Raw genomic sequence first — 9931 nt, 5'->3', positions numbered from 1 at the left:
GCTCATATTTGTCTAAATATGATCTAATAATAAGAGATATATTCCAATATGCCTATTCCTTTCTTGAGTAGGAACCTGCTAGTATGAAACAAGTGAAAGGAGGTATCAAGTGGGAGTCTCTGTACTTTAAAATCATTTTTGGATTGCAGTAGTATTATTTAAAATTTTTCTTACCCTAGAATTCTCCAAATATCTGCTAAAGTAGAAAGAACAGCACAAAGACATATGCCTAGTTTCAACAATTACCTATTCGTGGTCATTCTCCTTTCTTCTATTTCAGTTCCTCTCTTCCCTCATATTATTTGAAGCAATCTCAGACATTATGTCATTTCAGTCATAAATGTCTCATATGTATCTAAGAAAAGGACAAGGAGTCCTAAAATTTCTCAATACTGTTATTATATAAAAAGTAAAATCAAGTTTTTTTTTAAAAAAAACCTTCTAATTTTATTTTTTTATTTTTATTTTTAATTTTTTTTATTTAAACAAATGGGATACATGTTGTTTCTCTATTTGTACATGGAGTCAAGGCCTACCATTTGTGTAATCATAAATTTACATAGGGCAATGTTGTTTGATTCATTCTGTTATTTTTTTCCCTTCCCCCAACCACTCCCACCCCTTTTTTCTGTCTGTACAGTCCTTCCTTCCTCCATTCTTATCACCCTCCTTATCCCTAACCCTAAACCTAACCCTAATCCTAACGCTAACCCCTCCTAACCCCTATTATATGTCCTCATCCGCTTATCAGCAAGATCATTCGTCCTTTAGTTTTTTGAGATTGGCTTATCTCACTTAGCATGATATTCTCCAATTTCATCCATTTGCCTGCAAATGCCATAATTTTATCATTCTTCATGGCGGAGTAATATTCCATTGTATATATATGCCACAGTTTCTTTATCCATTCATCAACTGAAGGGCATTTAGGTTGGTTCCACAATCTGGCTATGGTGAATTGAGCAGCTATGAACATTGTTGTATGCTGATTTTAAGTCCTTTGGGTATAGGCTGAGGAGTGGGATAGCTGGGTCAAATGGTGGTTCCATTCCAAGCTTTCTGAGGAATCTCCATACTGCTTTCCAGAGTGGCTGCACTAATTTGCAACCCCACCAGCAATGTATGAGTATACCTTTTTCCCCACATCCTCGCCAACACCTATTGTTGCTTGTGTTCTTGATAATCACCATTCTAATTGGGGTGAGATGAAATCTTAGGGTGGTTTTGATTTGCATTTCTCTTATTACTAGAGATGTTGAACATTTTTTCATATATCTGTTGATTGCTTGTACATCTTCTTCTGTGAAGTGTCTGTTCATTTCCTCAGTCCATTTGTTGATTGGATTATTTGCATTCTTGGTGTAGAGTTTTTTGAGTTCTTTATAGATTCTGGAAATTAGCGCTCTATCTGAAGTATGAGTGGCAAAGATATTCTCCCACTCTGTAGGCTCTCTCTTCACATTACTGATAATTTCCTTTGCTGAGAGAAAGCTTTTTAGTTTGAATCTATCCCAGTTGTCGATTCTTGCTTTTTTTTTTCTTGTGCTATGGGAGTCCTGTTAAGGAAGTGTGATCCTAAGCCAACAAGTTGAAGGTTTGGACCTACTTTTTCTTCTATAAGATGCAGGGTCTCTTGTCTGATATCAAGGTCCTTGGTCCATTTTGAATTGAGTTTTGTGCAGGGTGAGCGATAGGGGTTTAGTTTCATTCTGTTGCATATGGATTTCCAGTTTTCCCAGCACCATTTTTGAAGAGGCTATCTTTTCTCCATTGCATATTTTTGGCACCTTTGTCTAGTATGAGAAAATTGTATTTATTTGGGTTTGTGTCCATGTCCTCTATTCTACACCATTGATCTACCTGTCTATTTTGGTACCAATATCATGCCCTTTTTGTTACTATTGCTTTGTAATAGAGTTGATGATCTGGTATTGTGATACCCCCTGCTTCGCTCTTTCTACTGAGGATTGCTTTAGCTATTCTGGGTTTTTTATTCTTCCAGATGAATTTCATAATTCCTTGCTGTATTTCTGTAAGGTACGTCATTGGGATTTTAATTGGAATTGCATTGAATCTGTATAGCACTTTTGGTAGTATCACCATTTTGACAATATTAATTCTGCCTATCCAAGAACATGGGAGATCTTTCCATCTTCTAAGGTTTTCTTTAATTTCTTTCTTTAGTGTACTGTAGTTCTCATCGTAGAGGTCTTTCACCTCCTTTGTGAGATTGATTCCCAAGTATTTTAATTTTTTCGATGCTATTGTGAATGGAATAGTTTTCCTAATTTCTCTTTCTGAAGATTCATCACTTATGTATAAAAATGCATTGGATTTATGAGCATTGATCTTGTAACCTGCTACTTTACTGAATTCACTTATGAGTTCTAAGAGTTTTCTGGTAGAATTTCCAGGTTCCTCTAAATATATAATCATGCCATCAGCAAACAGGGATAGTTTGAGTTCTTCTTTTCCAATTCGTATCCCTTTAATTTCTTTGGTCTACTAATTGCTCTGGCTAGAGTTTCAAGGATGATATTGAATAGAAGTGGTGAAAGAGGGCATCCCTGCCTTGTTCCAGTTTTTAGGGGGAATGATTTCAGTTTTTCACCATTTAGAATGATATTGGCCATGGGCTTCGTGTAGATGGCCTTTACAATGTTAAGGAAAGTTCCCACTATCCCTATGTTTTCTAGTGTTTTGAGCATGAAGGGATGCTGTATTTTATCAAATGCTTTTTCTGCATCTGTTGAAGTAATCATGTGATTCTTAACTTTTAGTCTGTTGATATGGTGAATGACATTTATTGATTTCCGGTTGTTGAACCAACCTTGCATCCCTGGGATAAAACCCACTTGATCATGGTGCACTATCTTTTTAATATATTTTTGTATGCAATTTGCTAAAATTTTGTTGAGAATTTTTGCGTCAATGTTCATTAAGGATATTGGTCTGAAATTTTCTTTCCTCGATGTGTCTCTGTCTGGTTTAGGTATCAGGGTGATATTGGCTTCATAGAATGAGTTTGGGAGGGTTCCCTCCTCTTCTATTTTATGGAATACTTTGAGGAGTATTAGAATGAGCTCTTCTTTAAAGGTTTTGTAGAACTTGGCTGAGAACCCATCTGGTCCCGGACTTTTCTTTGTTGGTAGGCGTTTGATGACCTCTTCTATTTCATTGCTTGAAATTGATTTATTTAAGTTGTGTATGTCCTCCTCATTCAGTTGAGGTAATTCATATGTCTCTAGAAACTTGTTGATGTCTTCAAGTTTTTCTGTTTTGTTGGAGTATAGATTTTCAAAATAGCTTCTAATTATGTTTTGTATTTCAATCGTGTCTGTTGTGATATTTCCTTGTTCATTCTGAATTTTAGTAATTTGAGTTTTCTCCCTTTTTCTCTTTGTTAGTGTGGCTAAGGGTTTATCAATTTTGTTCATTTTTCAAAGAACCAACTATTTATTTTGTTAATTTTTCTGATTGTTTCTTTTGTTTCAATTTCGTTGATTTCGGCTCTGATTTTAACTATTTCCTGTCTTCTACTACTTTTGGTGTTGGTCTGCTCTTCTTTTTCTAGGGCTTTGAGCTGTAATGTTAAGTCATTTATTTGTTGATTTCTACTCCTTTTGTTGAATGCACCCCATGAAATAAATCTTCCTCTAACTACTGCTTTCATAGTGTCCCAGAGATTTTGATATGATGTGTCTTTGTTCTCGTTTACTTCTAAGAATTTTTTTATTTCCCTCCCGATGTCTTCTGTTATCCATTCATCATATAATATTGTATTATTTAATTTCCAAGTATTGGAGAAGTTTCTGTTTTTTATTCTGTCATTTATTTCTAATTTCAATCCATTATGATCTGATAGAGTACAAGGTAGTATCTCTATCTTCTTGTATTTGCTAACAGTAGCTTTGTGGCATAAAACATGGTCTATTAGAGAAGGATCCATGTGCTGCTGAGAAGAAAGTGTATTCATTCTTTTTGGATGGTATATTCTATATATGTCAGTTAAGTCTAAATTGTTGATTGTGTTATTGAGATCTATGGTTTCTTTACTCAATTTTTGTTTGGAAGATCTATCCAGTGGTGAGAGAGGTGTGTTAAAATCGCCTAGTATTATTGTGTTGTGGTCTATTTGATTTCTGGAATTGAGAAGGATTTGTTTGACGTACATGGATAAGCCAATGTTCGGGGCATGATATTTATGATTGTTATGTCTTGCTGATTTATGCTTCCCTTAAGTAGTATGTAATATCCTTCTTTATCCCTTCTGACTAGTTTTGGCTTGAAAGTAAGTTTTGCTGGGTATAAGATTCTTGGTTGGCATCCGTTTTCTTTCAGGGCTTGGTAAATGTTGTTCCAGGCCCTTCTAGCTTTTAGGGTCTGGATTGAAAAATCTGCTGATATTCTTATTGGTTTCCCCCTGAATATAATTTGATTCTTTTCTCTCATGGCCTTTAAAATTCTGTCTTTATTTTGTATGTTAGGTATTTTCATAATAATGTGCCTTGGTGTGGGTCTGTTGTAATTTTGTATATTTGGAGTCCTATAAGCCTCTTGTACTTGATTTTCCATTTCATTCTTCAGATTTGGGAAATTTTCTGATAATATTTCATTGAATAGATTGTTCATTCCTTTGGTTTGTTTCTCTAAGCCTTCCTCAATCACAATAATTCTTAAATTTGCCTTTTCATGATATCCCATAATTCTTGTAGATTCTGTTCATGATTTTTATCATCTTCTCTGTTTGGTCAACTTTGTTTTCAAGATTAAATATTTTGTCCTCAATGCCTGAGGTTCTATCTTCCAGGTGTTCTATCCTACTGGTTATGCTTTCTGTGGAGTTTTTAACTTGGTTTATTGTTTCCTTCATTTCAAGGATTTCTGTTTTTTTTTTTTTTCAGTATCTCTAACTCTTTATTGAAATGATCTCTTGCTTCCTGTATTTGCTCTTTTAACTGTTGATTGGTGCAATCATTTAATGCCTGCATTTGCTCTTTCATCTCTTCCTTCAGTGCCTGCATTTGCTCTTTCATCTCCTCGTCTGCTTCCCTGATTGTTTTAATTATGTACATTCTGAACTCCCTTTCTGACATTTCTTCTGCTGTGCTGTCATTGGGTTTTATTGATATAGTATCTAGGTTTGTTTAGGACATTTTCTTCCCTTCTTCCCTTGTTTTCTCATATTGGTCAGATGTCATGGGACTCTGAGATATTGCAGATTTCCTCTATTGGCTTATATGTCCCTGTAGATTTCCAGTGTATCACCTCCCAGCCTTCAGTAGTCTGAAGTCTTGGAGTAACTTGATAAAGCAGTGCTTCTGAAGAAAGCTGCCCCTAGCCCACTACTGGTTCCAGGGCTTGGAGCTGGCTCTGTGTGGAAAGACTCTCACTGGGAGGCGTGCTCCAAGAAGCTGGCCATATGGGAGGAGCCCACCACCGGTGTGTGCAGGGCTGCCTGGGGAAGACTCTAGCTGCCCTGGCCTACTCTGATAAGCCGCCCCTATCTGGGCCTGCCGCCCAGGCTGAGCTTTACCCGGTGGGGGAGACTCACCCCGTGGCTCTGTTTTAGTCCGAGTCTCTCAATGACTCCCCTTCTTGAATCTTGGGTTCTGGAGTGACTGGAGATGCAGTCACCCTCTAGTCCGCCATCTTGGATCTCCCAAGTACATCACCATGGCATGTTCTTTCAGCATCCTCTAGAGCTGAAGTCACCTAAAGCAGTCCCTCCTCTGGTAGACAGAATCCGCTGGAAAGTTCCTGGAGCACCAAGTTTGTGTGGCACTGGCCCGCTGGAGTGCGAGCTGGCCGCCTGGGTGCAGACGGGAAGGTGAAGGCAGTGCGCAGACCACAGCCCCGGGGACCACACCGCCACTCCCCAGGGCCTGCCCCGCTCAGTGCGCGGATGGCAGCTGCGCTCTGCGCTCCAGGCGGGAGACGCTCGGATCCTCTACTGGAAGGCAGCTACGAAACCGGGACCCCGAGCTCAGCGCAAAGGCCAAATTAAGTTCTTAATATCATCCAACATTCAGTTCATGGTCAAGTCTTTAGTTGTCTCATGAATTTTTCTTGTTTAATCAGGATCTCAGTTTCATACATTGCCATTGACTGTGGATAGACTGTTTTGCCTAACTTTTTAATTTGAAATAAATATATACTCACAAAAATGTGCAAAAATTATACAGAAAGGTCCTGTGTCCCCATCACCCAGCTTTGCCAATGGTGACATTGTGTGTAACCAGAGTACATGATCAAAACCAAGAAATTGATATTAGGTAAAATGCAATTAACTGGATAGCAGATTTGACTGGTTTTACACATGGTTATCTTTCTTGTATGTCTTGTGTATAATTCTACAGCTTTTTTGTCCCTTCATTTGAATTTATTTAACACAGTTCTCAAAACATTTGAGTGAAATTGGACCTCCTTTGGTAAGCAAAGGACCTGAAAATAATATTTTAAAAATGAACAGGCAAAGTCTTCAGTTTACCCATGACACAGGTGTAGTGTTTCCTTCTCTTATCCCACACTCCGAAGCACCCAGGTTTTTTTGTTATTGTCTAAAAACTAGAACAAGAGTACATTTGTGGTGGAATGTATTGTCACTTGCTGATAACTAGTTGAAATGCCATTATCCCCTTATAACAGCTTTAAGAAACAGCCTTAAGGGATACAATGTGTAACTCTTCTTATTCTCTGCTATGATACAGATTACATTAAAGGCTGACAAATCCACATTGGTAAACTTTAAGCATTTGCTGTCTTGAAAGATTTTTAGTTCTAATACTAGCAGTACAGAGTTACAGACCATATTTTTTAACATTTAGTTGCAGATATATTAAATATGGTTTATGTTTCATGGATTGAAGGAAAATGGGCAGTTTTGCCTTCAAATTTGCTACTGACAATTCAAATCATTCTAAGAATCGATAGGTTAGAAAGAAAAGTAAAAATCAAATTGTTTATTGTTGCTTTTTGCCATATGGTAGCATTTTACACACAGGCTTACATCTTCAGAATACCCTGGATTCAGTAGAAAAACCTTTTAAATGAAATTTTGTGCAATAGAAACTTCTCAGCAGTCAAAATTTAGACTGTAAAAAAATACATGCAAAACATACTTTTCTGAAAACACTTAACTTTGAACAAAGCACCGAACTACACAAATGCAGAATGAAAACAGCATTTCAACTCCACTGAAAGTAGTCATCATAAAACGTGTAAAAGTCACCAACTTCACTACGCACTGTTCACTTTTTAAACATGAGACAAGAAAAAAATATTGTCCACAAACTATGTCTCAGCTCTATGGCAGGTTTCAGAAAGTCTTCAACTTCATGCTTTAATAGAGAGGAGGTGAGTAGGATCGAGATCTGGTTCGTGACCTGTATCCTCCAGGACTCTAGTACGGAGAAGGTAACGGCCTTCTGTAAATCTGATCCCAGTCTTGAGCAGCTCTCCATCCACCACCTCCTCCATCTCCTCCTCTGTATGATCTGCTGTAGAAGTCCCAATCTTCACAGCCTCGATCATATCCTCTGTCATAATAATCGCGATGGCCTGAGCTGCCATAGGTTGGTCTCCTCATGTAAATTCCTGGTGTTGGAGTATGTGGTCTTTTTGTTATAGAAAAATCAACTCTAATTCTACGTTCATCAAGCTCCATTCCATTGGCACATTCTTTAGCTTCCTTGGCATCATCTACATTTTCAAAATATACAATGGCAAATCCTCTTGCACTCCTAGACTGCTGGTCATATATAGTAGACACATCAGCAAAGAGGCTATAGTTAGAGAACACTTCTCTCAGATCTCTTTCTGTGGTATATAAGCTCAATCCAAACACTCCAAGACAACAATTGGGGTACTATGGCTAACATGGCGCCTTCGAGTAGACGTGGGAGAATGACTAGCTGTGCCTTCTGCGATGCTCTCGACTGTAAGACCTGCTACCGGGACGTCTATGGGAGCAGGAATGGGAGCGGGACCTTGTATAAGGCCTCCGAAAATTCTGGATCTAGACCTAGATTCAGAGCTGGACCTGGAGTTTGATCTGGAAAGCCTGGAATCTTCCTTGGAGCGAGACCTTGCAGGGGTATGCCTTGCAGATTTCCCAGATCCATGAGCACCTCCACTTCTGGAAGCAGAACGGGATTCCCCCTCGCCGTAGTTCTGCTCGCAGTAGCTTATGATTCCTGGCTGACGTCGCTGCTCGCTGGGCTTCAGTCGAAGTTTCCAACCTCTTGCACCTTCTCTTTAGAGGCCCCACCGCTGCCTCTTAGGACTCACAGGTTGCCGAGCCGCTCAGAGCCGAAACACTCCGCACCACCTGCGCACGGGCTCTAGCTCAGTCTACAGCTTTTTAAAATTACCATATATACTTCATATAACGTCCATCTCAGGGAATATACAGAACCTGCTAGTCACACTCTAATTCTTCTTCCTTAACCCCTGGAAACCACTGATCTGTTCTCTGTGAAATCTTAATTTTAGAAAATGTTATATAAACAGAATCATAAACCTTTTGATACTTTGTATTTCTAATTACTTTTTAAGAAATTTTCCGTATGTGTGAGAATTGGGAAATAACCATCTTAGAAAACGAAATGCCTACATACTATTTTAATTAAGCAAATGAATGTCCATTCAGCCAACACTTATGCTTTGCGAATCTAAATGATTCTTGTAGCTCAATGGTAGATAAAAACCAGCTGCTTTCTTGTGACGGTGTCTGTGTCACGTGTTTTGCATGGTAAGGTTGTCAGAGCAGTGTCCACGGTCATAAACCAGGAGCTCTTTTAGGAAACGGATGTTAGGTTTGGCCTGGGTTTTAGTCTTTTCTCTCTTCTCCTTCCATGTCTGGGATATCCTGACTCCATCCATAGGATTAGCCTGTCTTAGTTCATTTAAGCTCCTTCACCAAAATACCATAAACTGGGTGGCTTATAGACAGAAATTTATTTCTCACAGCTCTGGAGGCCGTGGAGTCTGAAGATCAAGGCACTGGCAGATTTGGTGTCTGTGAGAGCTTGCTGTAGGATTCATCATTGATGTCTTCCTGCTGAGTCTTCATGTGGGGGAAGAGACTAGCTAGCCTTCTGGGGCTTTTATAAGGACACACTCTCACTCATGAGGACTCTGTTCTCATGACTTAATTATCCCCTAGGAGCCCTGCCTACCAGTAGGAATCACCTTGGGGATTAGGAATTCAACACTGTGAATTTTAGGGGGACATAATCATTGAACTCACTGTAGGGCTGTCCCAGGCTTTAGAACCAATCCTCATCTGAAACAGAAGTGATTTGAATATCTGGCCTCAACCCGCAGTAGTCAGAAGACTGTCCTATGTTCTGCCACTGTGCTTGGACTTTGTGGGCTGGTTCTGATCACAGAGTGACTTGAGTGTGGGCCAGTACTCACCCTGTACTTCATTCTTGTGAGTAGGTTTCTCGGATCTGGTCACAGTCTCGCTATTTTCTTTCTGTCTGAATACCTCCGGGGTTATGCTTATGCATAGGGTCCTGAGGCTAATGCCAGGCTTGAGGGATGCTGAGGTCACACTGGTTCCTGCTGGCCTGCCAGCCAGTCTGTACGTCTTATTTTTGCTCCGCATTTATGGTTCCCATGCTCAGGCTCTCAGTTGCCTCTCAACTCTCCATCCCTGAACAGGTCGTCTCCCTGAACCACACTCGTACCTGCTGATCTTTCCTCTGCACTTCAAATTCTTCCTGCTAGATTGAACTTAAATCTGTAATTCTAGCTGGCTCTTTCCCTATCCATGGAAGAGTCCAGTTTCTAGTTTTTGGTCCTCTGGCTTGCCCTGATATGACCGGGTCATAGTCTGCTATATCCAAAGGTATTGTTACTGAAAGCTTGGTCCTTGCCCCCAATGCCAATCCAATAATGGGAACACAGTCTTGAGAAAAAGGGA

At 39.4% G+C, this 9931-nt stretch overlaps 1 pseudogene across 1 annotated transcript; it reads right to left on the bottom strand.

Annotated features, from left to right (window-relative positions):
• Positions 1-6836: 6836 nt before the first annotated feature.
• On the bottom strand, positions 6837-9613 carry LOC306655789 (transformer-2 protein homolog beta-like; annotated as a pseudogene). Its single transcript has 2 exons — positions 9421-9613; positions 6837-8249 (listed from the first exon to the last, which is right to left on the bottom strand). The product of its transcript is annotated as a transformer-2 protein homolog beta-like (transcript).
• Between the last annotated feature and the right edge of the window lie 318 nt (positions 9614-9931).

This window comes from Sciurus vulgaris (genome assembly GCF_902686455.1).
Source record: "Sciurus vulgaris genome assembly, chromosome: 3".
Taxonomy (NCBI): domain Eukaryota; kingdom Metazoa; phylum Chordata; class Mammalia; order Rodentia; family Sciuridae; genus Sciurus; species Sciurus vulgaris.
The sequence above is the reverse complement of the archived record's forward strand: the minus strand, read 5'-3'. Positions and strand labels throughout refer to the sequence as shown.